Source organism: Microcebus murinus, chromosome 1 (genome assembly GCF_040939455.1).
Source record: "Microcebus murinus isolate Inina chromosome 1, M.murinus_Inina_mat1.0, whole genome shotgun sequence".
NCBI lineage: Eukaryota > Metazoa > Chordata > Mammalia > Primates > Cheirogaleidae > Microcebus > Microcebus murinus.
This window is the reverse complement of record NC_134104.1, coordinates 90,813,034-90,827,570: the sequence shown is the minus strand read 5'-3', so window position 1 is coordinate 90,827,570 and position 14,537 is coordinate 90,813,034. Positions and strand designations below refer to the sequence as shown.

At 41.4% G+C, this 14,537-nt stretch overlaps 1 protein-coding gene across 1 annotated transcript in view; it reads right to left on the bottom strand.

Annotated features, from left to right (window-relative positions):
• Positions 1 to 10,453, bottom strand: part of SLC7A14 (solute carrier family 7 member 14) — a 114,788-nt gene extending 104,335 nt beyond the window's left edge. The window contains exon 1 of the mRNA XM_012779282.3: positions 10,267 to 10,453. The gene's annotated coding sequence lies outside the window, so the exon portion shown is untranslated. The remainder of the gene's footprint in view (positions 1 to 10,266) is intronic.
• Positions 10,454 to 14,537: the final 4,084 nt, after the last annotated feature.

Here is a 14,537-nt window from a genome sequence, read left to right as displayed (position 1 = left end):
TTGGACCCCAAGAGCCCTGAATACAAATGATATTCCTAAAATACTCATAAAAACCCTTTCCAAAGGTTGAACTCTTGGCTGAGTAAATACATCCACCCAGCTGAATTCAAGTATCTTCAGTCCCTCCAATATGACCTCCCATCATTCTCAGCCAGGCAAGCACATTGGCCTGCATATGTGTCATTTCTGGTCACACCGCTAGCATTTGCTTATGCTGTTTCCATATCTACAGTAGCTTTCTTTTTCATTTATCCACCTGAGAAAATATTGCATACCATTCAATGTACACCTCAATTGTCACTTCCTCTATGGAGGTGAATTGTTCCCGGATCTCCCCTTGGAGGCTCCCTAATAACATGTGGCGGCATATGTCCTGTTACATACATAATTAGTGGAGTTTATGTCTGTCTGACTGTCAGCTTATTGGTGACTTAAGGGCAGGGATTGGGTTTTATATTCAGTGCCTAGCTAGACCCAGGCTTGTCACAAAGGAAGGGCATAATCCAATGTTTCTTCAATAAACTACAAAGATGGTGGTTTTCAGAATCATAATTTACTGATTTGGGATCCTATATGCAAACCTTTAGGCTGAGTCTCACATTATGGGCTTATTAACCTTTTGGGACTCCTTGCCCCTGCTAGAGTTGGAGAGGGCTTCTTGCAGAAGCTTATGGGGGCCAATTATAAAACCACTGGTCTCTGGCCCTATTTTTTACTTCTCAATAAAATTATTGGAAGCCCAGTAATGCTTTTGAGCTATTACAGACCTCACATGAGCATGGCTGGATTTCATCTGGGGGAGGAAATCAAAAGTAAATTCTCTCTGTCTCCATCAGCTAGAGAATGAAGGACAATGAACAGCAAATTACTTTGAGCAGTATTCTCAGTGGAGGAAGAGTACCATTGGCTTTTGGGGTGGGACACTTATTTATTGTGCAGGATTGTCCCACTTAGTGCAGGATGTTTAACATTCCAAATCTCAGTCCACCAAAAGCCAGTAGTAACACCCACTCCCAGTGTCTTTGACAATAACAAATACCCCTTAGTGAGGTGACATTGCCCTAGGTTGAGAACCATTGATTTAGAAGATACCAGGAGGCCTCCTTGTAATGTAAGTACCATTTTCTAGACTTACAAGTTTAGATCCAAGATCTTCTTAACCCTAAAGACACTGATTTAGCTGTCAACCCTGATTCAGAATTGGGCATCAGCAACTTGAGAGTTATTTTTCTCTGAAAAGGACTGACAGGATGGAAAATCCATCCTTTTCCTTTGTATAGAGTTTATGGCTTACAAGGAGCTTTAACAAATGCTATCTCACTGGCTCTATTTGTGATGTGAAGGACAAATTCTACTACCCCTATTTTAAAGATAAGAAAACGGAGTCTTGAAGAAGTTGAATGGCACTGGCTCAAGTCTCATAGCCAGTACATTTCCAAGGTAAGACTGGAAAGCAAATCTTCTAACTCCTAAACCATCCCACTCCCTACAAAGTATCTAGAAAACCACAGCAGCAGAAGTAGAGTTATGCATTCTATAATAAGCTTTGGTGTTGGTAGGATATATGGCTAGTTTATCAGCCACATATATCAGAAACTAGAGCTAAAGAATAAACCAGAAACTAGAGCCAAAGAATACACACACACACACACACACACACACACACACACACACACACACACACATTTGGCTACTGTCAGAGCATTCTCAGATGATTAGACATGTCATGTTAAATGGTGGATGCTCATTAGCAGATTTAGTACACATTAAAATCCACAATGAAATAGATGGGCACTGTGGTGTACTGCATTTATGACTAATTTGGTAACATAGGTTTAATGAGAAGAAAATAAATTTCACAACATGACTCTGAAAATTTTAGTCTTACTCTTGACCCAAACCCACCTCCAGGAAATGACATTCTGGGAGCTCTTTTCCTTTGCCTTAAAAGCTGTCGATATTGTTACTCTGAGTCAAAACCGGGAGGCATAAGCCAGAAGACTACTGAACAGTGAAGATGTGGTGGGCTAACTTTTATAGCTTTAGCAGATGCTGGGTACGGCACCAGCTAACATGCATTGCTGGTGGTGTGGCTGTCCACACTTTCTGGAAAGAGGCAGCAGAGTGGTTCTCATTGCATGCAGCAGCCTGCAGAGCACCAACATTCAATACTGAACCATTGAAACAATTGATCAATGTCATCAATTGCAAAAGGACAAGAGTCATCTTACAGAAAGACAATACAGATCCCCATATGGTGTTAACAGAACCACAAACCTGAGGTTCTATTTACTCTCTTGATTGCTCTTCTAGCCAGAAGATGAAAGTCAAATATAAAATCCCTAGAGAGAAGGAGCTTGTGTAGTAAGTGGTCTATAAATGACACATATCAGTTATTTGAGAGACTTCTGGTTTTTAAAGATGCAGTGTAGCATGATGGCATAAACTTGTTAGCTGTATGAATTTGGGCAGATTATTTAACTACTTTAGGATCCAGGTTTCTCATCTGTAAAATGGGGATAATAACGTTACCAACCTTATAGGGTCATAATATATAAACATAAATAAATATTAGCTATCATTATAATCAATGTTACCAGGTTACTGCATGAAATTCAGAGCTTCCAATATGTAATGATATAAAAATAAGAGTCTTGATTTATTTTTAATTCTTTGGGCTTAATGAGGCAGAATACAGATTATTCAAGCCCTTACCCTATTTCATAAAACCAAAGAATGGTTTAGCTTGCAGGGCCTGGAATACTATTTAATCCAAATATCTCATTTAAAAGATGATGATAAAGAAAGTAAGAAGAGTTAAATCTTTGCCCAAGTTCTTGCAACAAGGATGCTGGAATTCTGAATCTTTCTCTCTGGCTCTTAGTTTCACCCATGAAATTTATACCTGTTGACTATCCTTGACCAGAAGTTCTTTCACCTGGAAGTACAAAGGGAGTTAATCTGAATTCAGATATATTCAATTTCCTACTCCTATAACCTCTGATGAAAGTTTGGTGGAAGTGGTTAAACTCATTGACTAAACAAGTTTTCATGACTAAGGAAAGATGAATGATGTTAAAAGATGCAAAGAGGCCAGGTGTGGTTGTTCATGCCTGTAATCCCAGCACTTTGGGAGACCAAGGTGGGAGGATCACTTTAGACCAGGAGTTGATAATCAGTATGGGCAACATAGTGAGATTCCATTGCTACAAAAAACTTAAAAATTAGCTGGGTGGCACATACCTGTAGTCCCAGCTACTCTAGAGGCTGAGGTAGAGGATCACCTGAGCCCTGATGTTGGAGGCAGCAGTGAGCTATGATCATGCCACTGCACTCCAGCTTGGGTGACAAAGCAAAACTCTGTCTCTAAAATTAAAAATAAATGAATAAATACATAAAATAAAATATGCAAAGAAAAGTAGATTGAAAGAGAGGAGATTCAAGTCTTACTTAAGCCTCTGCCATTAATTTGGGTGACTGTTCTTAGACTCAATTCTTCTGAAAAGTGATAGAATTGGGTATGTTATTATTACAAATTATTGGTATAATAGCATTTTGTATAGATATAATCTCTAATGAACAATTAAGTCTTTCCAATTATAAAGACCATTTCATCATCAGAATTTCAAACACCTGGGTGCAATTGTTTTTATTTACATATTATTCAAAGAAACAAACAAATGAAAAAAAATTTAAAAAGTGAAGAGGCCAGGGAAACAGCTTGCTTATTTGTAGGACAATTTATTGGGTTGGAATATTTTGCCTTTGGCAAATGAGAATCAGTTAATTCTAGGCATTTGTTTATTGACTTGATAGAATGGAATGATCTGTTTTTCTTTCATTTTTATCAGTAACCACCAGTTAAAACTCTTAAAGGGAGTCTCAGTTATTCCTGGAAAGGGGATAATATTCTGTGAACTGTCAAACTGTGATGTCACCAAGTCTCCTCTAATTAACCGTGTGTGCTTTCATTCTAAGCTAAGTATCTTCTGAATTTAGAAACAATAGCAATTGACTGCCACCATCACAAAGGCCAAACAAATACTTTCTCCAAGGATATAGTAAGTATTTATTTAAGGTAAAAGTGGAAAAGTGCACACGACTCTATTTAAGCTTTGAGTTTAGGAAGTTGCCTCATCACAGTGAAAAGCAAGACCGTGGGCTGATGTATCCCTTGTTCTCCGAGGAAAGCAGAAAGACATAATTCTTGGAGCAGCCTATTTTGGCCATCGCTAATTATGCCTAAGAGTGTGGTTGTTAGGATAAGATTTGATGTTATATGTTTGTCTCCAGTTTTATTTGCTAAAGGAAAATTTCATAACGAATACTCATTTTTTGATAGAGAAGGTTGGCTAGATGAGTGTATGGCATGAAGTGACCTGGAACAATGGCCTGAATTCAACAAATATTTATTGAACACCCATGTGCCATGCTATAAGAGTTCCAAACACTCTTCACCACAGCACTTCTGTGACAATATAGGACATTCCTCAATTACAACATTGATTAAAGAGATGATCAGATGCTATATGGATGAGTTTCAAAGCTACATTGTCAGTTCTCTTTATTTCTTGGGATATAAAATCAGGTCTTTAAGCTACAGACAGAGGAAATTAAACTCTTTTCAGCTCCAAGGTAATGCCATTTTCCCCTTTTCAAACTCCAGGCCTTTCCAAAGTATAAGTACCACAAAGTGAATAAACCATGACTCCCAATAAAAGATATTTATTATTAAAGCTAGCAGGATCTATCAGAGGCCAGAGGTGACAACCTCACTAATTTTCCCTTCAGTAATATAATTCCATTTGCAAAAAAAGCCTGAGAATGACTGACCAGCATCAGAGGCTAAGAGTATGTCTCAACTATTTCTCTGATACAGCATCTTACAAGTTACCATCCATGCTTTTGTTAACACCTAACAAAGTCTTAACTAGGTCCCTAAAGAAGGAAACAACCTGCTAGAGATCCTGGAACCACAGATAAAATCTAATGCCCTTGGCCATACTCAGCTTGACTTCTCAAATGCTTTGCCAGTAAATAAATACATAAATAGGCTTCATTGAGCTTTCAGGAAGAGTAGCAACCATAATAAATATAGTTAAGAATCATCTGAAGGGATAGCTTCATTTCCAGGCTTATTGTCTACAATGGCTGAGCTTTGTGTTAGTGTTTGTGTTATAAGAGAAAAATATTTAAGTATCAGAATGGTGAGTCATTATACAAGGTATGGCTGCATTTGAAAGGCACTCCTACTTGAGACACAAATAGCATAGATCAAGGTGCAGGAATAGGAAAACAGATGCCAGGTTTGGGAGTAAATGTTAGCCAAAAGCTTAAGGTTCTACTCATAACCTCAACAGATATTACCTTAGAGAATGAAGACTCCTTTTTAAGGTCAGAATCCCTAATGCAACTTCAAGGATTCAGTTAATTAATGTATGATATAGAATTAATCTTATTCTCATTGATTTACGAGAATGGGTAGAAGCTTATTTTAATTAGTTACAAGTAAAAATATTTCTTTTAAATTATCCCTTTCACCCACTCATATTGAAGAATATCCCTAATACTTTTTGTTGTTATCTCTGAACTCCTATTACCGTGACAGGATAATTATTGACAATTAATTTAAAACTATTAGTTATGCCTTCTCTCAACTCATGGAAGAAAAAAGAAAAAAAAAGAAAACTATTAGTTAAAAGGCAAAAGCTGTTTCAAACCACTGAGACCTCCTAGTTAAAAAAAAATTTTAATCCTGAGAAAGAACTGTTCAGGGCCAAATAAACCAAATCACAAAGAATGCACAGTATTTTAATTGCTAGAACCTGACCAACCAGAAATCTCAACAATTGAAATTATTTTTCTTCAACATCCCACTCTTCAGTGAAATAAATGACAACAATGGCAAAATACATTCATATCAGTGATTAAAAGCATTTAGAAATGCATTCAGCTTAAAATACTCCATTTGCATATTGACTATACCATATGTATATAAAATGATCGACCATTGCAGATTCATTCATGCTCCTTACAAAGTACTTTCATATACCTACACTTTGAGTTTCATAATAGCTTTTCCACATAGTTATGGCAATTCTCATCAATATTTTGCAGATGAAGAAATGGAGCCCTAGAGGGCCTTATAATGTCACCAAGTAATAAGTAGCATATGTACTACTAACTCTAAGTCTTATAATTCTTTCCATGTTTATCATACTATGCTTATGAAGATAAGATATACATGTTATCACATATATGTGTGATATATGAACCTGAATTTTGAATAAGAACTTTCAGATAATTTCTAAGTTGAAATTCAGGAAACCAGTAAATCCCATTCATGGAACATTTTACTTTATAGTTAAATGGAATCCATATGAAGCAAACCCCTGAAGCAACCAGTTCCTTAAGATCTGAGACATGTGCTCTCCTTGCTAGCCTAATTGTCCTGGGCATCTTTGGGCTGCTAGTGATATACTAGGCATAAGTGGATTTTTCTCCTTTCTTGGAATAAGCTTCAATAAGAGTAGGTCCTTACTTTTCTCAATTCCTAGTTCTTGATCACTGTGAGATTGTTTCAAAACAACATTGTCCAATAGAACTTTTTGCAGTGATGAAAACTTTCTATATCTACACTGTCCAATAAGGTAGCCATTAGCCAAATATGATTATTAAGCCCTTGAAACATGGCTAGTGTTATTGAGGGACTGAATTTTTAATTTTTAAAGTTTTACTTACTTAAAATTTAAATGTAAATAGCTACATGTGGCCAGCGATTATTATGTTGAACAAAGTAGTTCTAGACAGTTTAATTTCTTGTGCACAGAGCCCAGGGTACCTCACCAATAACATTCTTGCACGATCACCTAGAGAGGATACAGTAGATGTTATGTATTTAATTATGAGTTATGTCTTAATTGGCTTTAGAGGGAACTTGAAGCAGGATGTTGGTGTTACCAATAAGAAGACACATGAGGATTTTTAAGTAAGCAATAACAAATGAAAAGAATATGTTGTGGTAAATATTAAGAGATAAGAGAGCAAAACAATGTCATTTGAATTGAATTTGAATTTCTAGACCCTATGTATTGGATTAGGACAGAACTATCAATTCAATACAGAAATCCAATTAATGGAGACAAGATTTTAGTATGGGCTGGAAAGAGAAACAAGAAGATAGGAACAGAACATCAGGTTCTGCTGTATGTTAGAGTCCACTAGAGCTCTAGGACCATTTCTAATGAAGCTACCTACTTGATAGAATTGTGAAGATTCAATGAAATGATTGATAAAATAATTTAGCATAGTGTATACCATGTGGCAAGCATTTCGTATATATTAGCACTTGTAATGATCTTTATTTATGCCTAGATCTTTTTAGGGACTCTTCTAAGTCCCTAGAAGAATGTGGGAAGTTGCTTCAGGTGATCAATTTTGGGAAAATTTTTTTGTGGGGAATAGGTCATAGAAGAGGAAATATAGACAACATAAGTGCAAATTGAGAAATTACATACCACCATTCCCATTTGCGAATTGCTGCCATAGAGAAAACTGTTATTGAGAAAGGTGGGTCATATCTCTTAGGTGTATTGGATCAGACAACACTAGAATAGTGGGTCTAGAGGGGAAAAAACTGGAAGAAAAAGTAGCCAAGAGGACTGATTGTATTTTAGGTGTTTGCATTTGTGGTATAGTATTGAATACAGTTTATGAATGCTGATGTTCTTGTCAAAGATAATCAAAGAAGACAGCAGGGAAGAGTATTTTAAAAATCATGCAGTAGTGGGAAGAACACTGGCCCTAGAATCAGTTAACTGGGTTCTAATCCTAACTTTCAATCATATGACTTAGACAAATGACCATCTTTTGGTCCCCAAGTTCTTCTTGTGAAACAATGGTGCTGAATAATCTTTAAGGTATTCCAGCCCTAAAATTCAATAGTATAACTCTAAATATGAAAGACATCTATGTCATTTCTAATTCTTCAGGATTCCTGAACCCCTGATGCTCTTTCAGGAAAGCCTGCTGGTGTAGTCCTGTAACCTGTTTCTGTAATTCTGGAGCTCAAGTTGTGTGAACAGTGGTATCTCAAGCAGCATGCATAAAACAGTTGGAGGGTGGGAGTGAGTGACAGTGGGTGAGTGAACAGATTAAGAAGAAAGGGTTGGAAGAGAGAGCAGAGTGTGTAGAAGGGAAAATCAGGCCTCCCTCCTTTGTCATTCTCTTGCTATAATCCCCAATAACAGCTATTCAAAGCCAAACACCAAATAAGGGGATGAAAATGGTTTGGGCTTTAGAGTTAAGCAGACACAAATTTGAATCCAACCTCTGGACTTAAGATATCTAACTTTAGTTTCTTTATCTGTGTGATACTTAGTAGCTACTGTGAATGTTTAAATGAGATAATATTGCCTAGTAGGTGTTCAGTAAGTTTTCTCTTAACTAGGCCTCCCAAAATTGGCTTAATCTTTTCCCATCTCACCCACAACATGAAAAACTAGGTTGTGGCTCACACCTGTAACCCCAGTGCTTTGAGAGGCCTAGGTGGGAGGATCACTTGAAGCCAGGGGTTCAAGACCAGTCTGGCAACATAGTGAGACACCATCCTCTACTACAAACAAACAAACAAACAAACCTAGTTAAAGAAACAAGCACACAAGGCTTCTTAGAGATCTATATCTTAGAGCATGCTGTGGGGAAAGAAGGGTGCTAAAGAGAGAAAAAGCCATAACCAGGAAGCCTCGTCCTTAGTGTAGCCTTACAATTCTCTGGTTCATGAAAGTTACAGAAATGTTTATCAAAACAAACATCCCTACCAGTCTTTTCAATACTTTTCTAACAGGAAGACTCAGTGTGCAGGCAGAGGAAATAGAACTCGGAGTTAGCAAGGCTGGATCCTGGAGTGACACCCACTCCTTGCTCTTCCACCCAGGAGCGCGGGGAACCTCCTCCCAGGCGGAGTCAGGGGAAGCAGAGAACTGAGGAAGGCAGAGCACCTTTATCTGCTTCTGTAGGTCGCTTGCTTATACCTCTTTCCGTGGTTCTAACGTAGTTTCTGCTTGCAAGGAACGCCGGCTAGCTGTGAGCCGCCCCCAGCCTCCGAGAACTTTCAGCACCACGGACAGCTCCCAACCCCCAGCCCTGGTCGTCTGCTCTGCGGCCCAGGCTCCAGCCAGGTGTTATGATCTCGGTGCTTTCCCAGACTCCATACCTCAGGGGGAAGCAGGCTATCATGTTGTGGCCCTTGACTAACTCCGGCCAGTGACCTCCCCCGTCACATAGGCAAGAATCCCTTCGCCACAGCCGGTTCCATTGAGTCTCTAAGCTCAAGACCTCAACGAACCGAGCTTCGCCCGGGTAGGGAGAAGAGGGGCGCCAGGATCAGGCTTCCCGCATCTTTTCTCTGCCTTTCTTTCACTTACTCTTCAATCGCAATACGAAATACACGTTTGGGGTCGGGGTGATAAGACAGAAAGGAGGTTGAGGGCTGCATCCCGAGTGAACAGCCACCCCAGCCTGGCCCTCTGGATTCGTGGGAAACTGACGTGCTTTTGGGCAGGGAAGAGGGGAGCCTGACGGGGGAAGCAGCGCAGGCGACAGTCCTCTCCCTGGGCCGCCCGCTCGCCGCAGAGAGCGTCCCTGGACACTTCTCCCGTCACGTCCTCCTCGCCGCCCCCGGCGTGTCACTGCTCTCCGGGGACAGATACACCCGGGAGCAACCGCTCTGGTCGGGACTCTGAGCTCAGCCGGAGTCCCTTTGAAGAGTTTGTTGTCAGGTAAAAGGGCAGATGTTGCCTCCGCCCTGCCCTCGAGCTGCGGCCGGAAAAGCGGCTCTTCCTTTCCCGGGCGCAGTCCCAGGCAGAGAACCGGCTGCCCGAGCCCGGCGAGTGCCACGGCGGGGGAGGCCGGCCCAGCGCGTGCCGAGACCCGGACGGGCCGGACGCTGCTCCCGGCTCGGTCCTCTGCCTCTCGCTCCGCCGCGCCGGAGCTGCGTCTGCCCCCGCCCCGCCTGGCGGCTCCCGCGGGCTGTCGGGGCCCTATTCCGGCCAGAGCCGGGGACCCCGACCCGGCGCCTTCCTCCTTGCAGGGAACCCCTTCCCGGAGGGCGCCCTCAGCCTCCGCGCCATGTTCCCGCTCCCCCTCCTGGCGGCTCCGGCTCCCTGGTTCATTCGGGGAGAGAGCATCATCCCAGTCCCAGGGGGTCCGCTGGGTCGCGGAGGTCGCGGATGGGGACTCATTGCGGCAAAGGGGGCCATCACTCACCCGAGGGGCTGGAGGCGACGGACCCGCAGCTGAGGCTGGTGGCTGGCGGTTCGCACTTACAGCGCGGAGCCGCCTCTTCGGCTGCGATAGGAGGTGGCGGTGGCGGCAAAGGCAGGCAGCAGCCGGCTGCTGAACAGCTCCTCAATTATTCAGATCGCGCCCCCCTCCCCAAACCCCTCCCGGCGCCTGCCAGTCCTCCCTCTAGCTCGCCTGTCTCCACCTCCTCGGAGTCACGTGGCCCGCCCAACCCCTTACATTATTGAGCCCGAGCCTCGCACCAGACACCCCCCTCCCCCCTACTCCTCTGTGTCTGCAGCGTGTAACTCCTCGCTGGCCTCCCGAGCCTCCAGGTGCCACCTCCAGCGTCTCAGGCTGCGTAGAGGCCGAGGGGGCTGGGGATGGGGGCAATTCTCTGCCCCAGGAAAACAGGGGGAGGGCAGGACTTTGCAGTGTCGCAGCTCCGCCTCTGTTAGACTCGGCTACCCAGACCTGCTTCCTGCCCTCTAGAAGGGTCCCCCTCCTCTAAGGAGCCCTTACTGGTCTTAAACTTCTGCCTCCCTCAGCTCTAATGGAGAGAAAGAATGGTGGAGGCTGATTTCTTCTCTCTTCCTAAAGTAGACAAGACCCACCTCCTTCTCCAAAGCTCAAGTTGTCCCAGTTTATCTTTAGGTTCACAACATCTTATGAATGCAAAGACCATGCATTTGAGATTTGAGCACTCACCCGGGATTCCAGTCTGCATGACCTTGGAGCATTTAACTTTCTTCTGTAATCTGTGAAATGACTACTTCACAGGATTGTCATGTAAATTAGAAATCATCATGTTCTTGGAATTGCCCAGCCCAGTGCTGAACACATATTTAGAGCTCAGTAAATGAGAGTCCTTCTTCCCCTGCCTCTGTTAAAATAAATTTCAGGAAACAAAAAGGATGTGATATGTGCTAGTAGAGTGGAAGCATCTCTTTTAAACATGGAAGGAGACATCTGTGAGGTCAGGTTAGATAGATAACCAGTCTAAGTGGGGACAGGAGAGACACAAGTCTTATATTTTGCCTTGGTTCTTTTAAGGTGAATGTCCCAGAGCCAAGTTTTGTCTCAAAAGGGTGGAGACTAGATAGCACCAACCCAGATGTGCTTGGCTGCCTGAGTGAATAAAATATTTAACATGCATTTTGTAGATTGATTTGGATGGAAGGTACCTACATGTTTCTTGTACCTTTGGTTCAAGTCCTCAGAATACATGAGAGCTGATGAAATGTAAATCTCTCACCGTTGGAAATAAATTCACTGGGCTTGTGTTTGGGGAGAATACTAGCTGACTGACACCCCCTCCCTAAGGTGGAGTTGTTGAATTCAAATCTAGCTCTAGGTCGTGAGTCTTCCCTGGGTCCCAAGGACCCTGGGTTCTCCCCAGAAAGATGGCTGACTGTTGCCAGGACAGTGCTGATAAGTTCACCTACTTCAAACTCATTACTGCCTTGGGCCAGCATCCAGGCCTGAAGTCTGGAGATAGCTCCATAATTTCTGAGTAGTTCTGCAGGGTATCAGATCTCCTGGGATCCCCAAGAAGCTGTGGAGCATTGCAGAAAAAATGTAAAGTTAAATATCAGAAATGTTGAATCTTAGTGCAGGCTCTGCCAGTTACTTATCATACTATCTTTGGCAAATTTTTCAGCCTTTGGTAGTTAAAATTGATTTGGATTGGTAATTCAAAATGGCTTTGATTTCAAAGAAAAAATAGTCATATTTCAGGAGCAATTTCTGGATACTCATCAGCAGTTGAATGGTGATAAGTATTTCTGGTCTATTGCCAATAAACTCAAGGAAATCCTAAAATCTCCCACCCTTTGGCAGAATCCAATCCTGTTTCCTGTTTACCTTTACTGTTCTTTAGAAATTACCAATCTGGACATTTTTATATTTAAGGAGAACAAAAGACCAGAAGGTGTCAACCATGCTCCTATATGTACCACCTAGAAAAATTGTCCAGGTTAGGTAAAGCCTGCCTTTGACTCCTACGCACCTCTGCATTGTCATCAGAAAACATGAGGAAGAGAAGAATAAGCACGAAATCATTTGATTTGGCCTCAAAATGGTGCCTTTATGAACAGTTACTTGGATGAGTATAAATTTTGGAAAACTTTGAACATTTTCACAATAAATTGCTTTAGGACTCTAAATAATTTTTTAAACCAATTTTGAATGCCCAAGTCAATTTTACCCAGAAAAGGGAGCTAAGGGGACAGATCTTGCATAGATTGCAATAGAAAGTTACACCTTAACAAAGATTTCTTGTTAAGGTTTCCCTTGGGTCCTTCTCCCTTACTTATAAGCTCTTATCTTTGGCCTGATGTCTGTTGATTTTATCATAAGCCACTGCAAACACTTTCCAGCTGTAGGTAGAGCATTAATGAATCAATAAATAGAAATGCAGTAGATAAAAATACAGTTAAATATTTAGAACCATACACAGCAGCAAAAATTGGCACCAGAGTTAAAACAATGTTCCAGAGTTAAAACAATGATCTAATTAACAGTGACTGCTAATTAGATCTTGAAGGTACACATCCTAGTTTTCTTGTTCCAACAGTTGGAATATGAAGCTATTGATTTATTCATTCAACATGTTCTAAACACTCAGGATACAGCCATGAGCAATACAGAAATGGTTCTACTCTCCTTGAGCTTACAGTCTGTGGGAGAGGGTCTGCCCATAAACAAGTAAACAAAACAGTGGAAATAAATACCATGATGAAAATAAAACACAGCAATATAATAAGACTTATACTAAACTTTAGTTAAGTGGTAGAGAATTGGCATAAGAAAATGTGGTGTCCAGACACAAAAGCTATTACTCTCCAGGGAAGGTGCACAGCACTCTTACCTAGGGCCTTTTGCCAAAACTATATCATTAGCAGAGTAATCACTAAAATCCCTCATGATTGGTCTGCTAGGGTGATGGTGGTTAGGCCACGAGGGGATCGGCCTGATGACTTAAAAACAATTACCTATTTTTGTCTCATGATTCATGATGATGAATACCTGGTGCTTTCTTCTAGAAGGACCTTGAGCTCAACAATGCCCTTGACTGTTGCTTCTGGGCAGATTCAGAAGCTGAGAAGCCAAAGACACTGAGACAGCCTGGCCGGAGGCTGGTCTGGAGCCCTCCAAAGGGAGCTGCACCTCTGGGCAACAGGAGGACGCAAAATAAGACACATAACCAGAACCCAGCATATCATTGTTACACCATAAAGATTTATTAAACTAATAATCTGCTGCTAGGGTCCTACCAATCAGACTGGAAATTTATAAGCTAATTACCTATGAGGTAGATACTCAGAGGAGAGTAAATTCTCCTCTGAGTATCTAAATTCTGGGAGGAAGAAGGAGGATGTTGCCCTGAGCATGCCCATTTCATAGCCAAATTTACAATCAGAAATAGCCCTCTTTCCACTCCCACTCCCACAGTGTAAGTAAAGTTGCTTAATGAGTAAAACTGTGGAGAGAAGTCAGAGGTCAGGAATGTGAAACCGATGGAGTTCCCACCTCTGCCAGACATGGAAGGAAACGTTAAAGCAAACACTTCTTCCTATTTATTATGTGATTCTTTAAATACATTTGCTTTTCTATATTAATTGATTTTAAAGAGGTTTCTATCACTACATTAAGTAGAGAAGCTGTGCCAGTTGCCATAAATACAAGACAACCATTTAAATAAATACAAAAATGAAAATAAAATAATGCGATTGTAATTAAGATAAATACTTTTGCCTTCCCAGAACCTACACCTTGCTTTCTCCTTATTAGAAAGGAAATTCAGCAGCAGTTAGTGAGGTATTAAAGATATACTGGCATCAAACAGAGACTTTCTCCTTAAAGTAATCAGAAAGATTGAGTAAGTGGAAAAGGAATAACTTTCCCATTATGAATTATAGACCAATTAGTGTTGAGTCGTAGTACCATATAAAGCAATATTCTTCTAACTTTAATGTGCATAGAAGCCATCTGGGAGAACTTCCTGTTTTTTTTGGAGACAGAGTCTCACTTTATTGCCCCGGCTAGAGTGCCATGGCATTAGCCTAGCTCACAGCAGCTTCAAACTCCTGGGCTCAAGCAGTCCTTCTGCCTTGGCTTCCCGAATAGTTGGGACTACAGGCGTGAGCCACCATGCCCGGCTAAATTTTTATATATATACTTTTAGTTGTCTAGCTAATTTCTTTCTATTTTTTTTAGTAGAGATGGGGTCTTGCTCTTGCTGAGGGGAGTCTCGA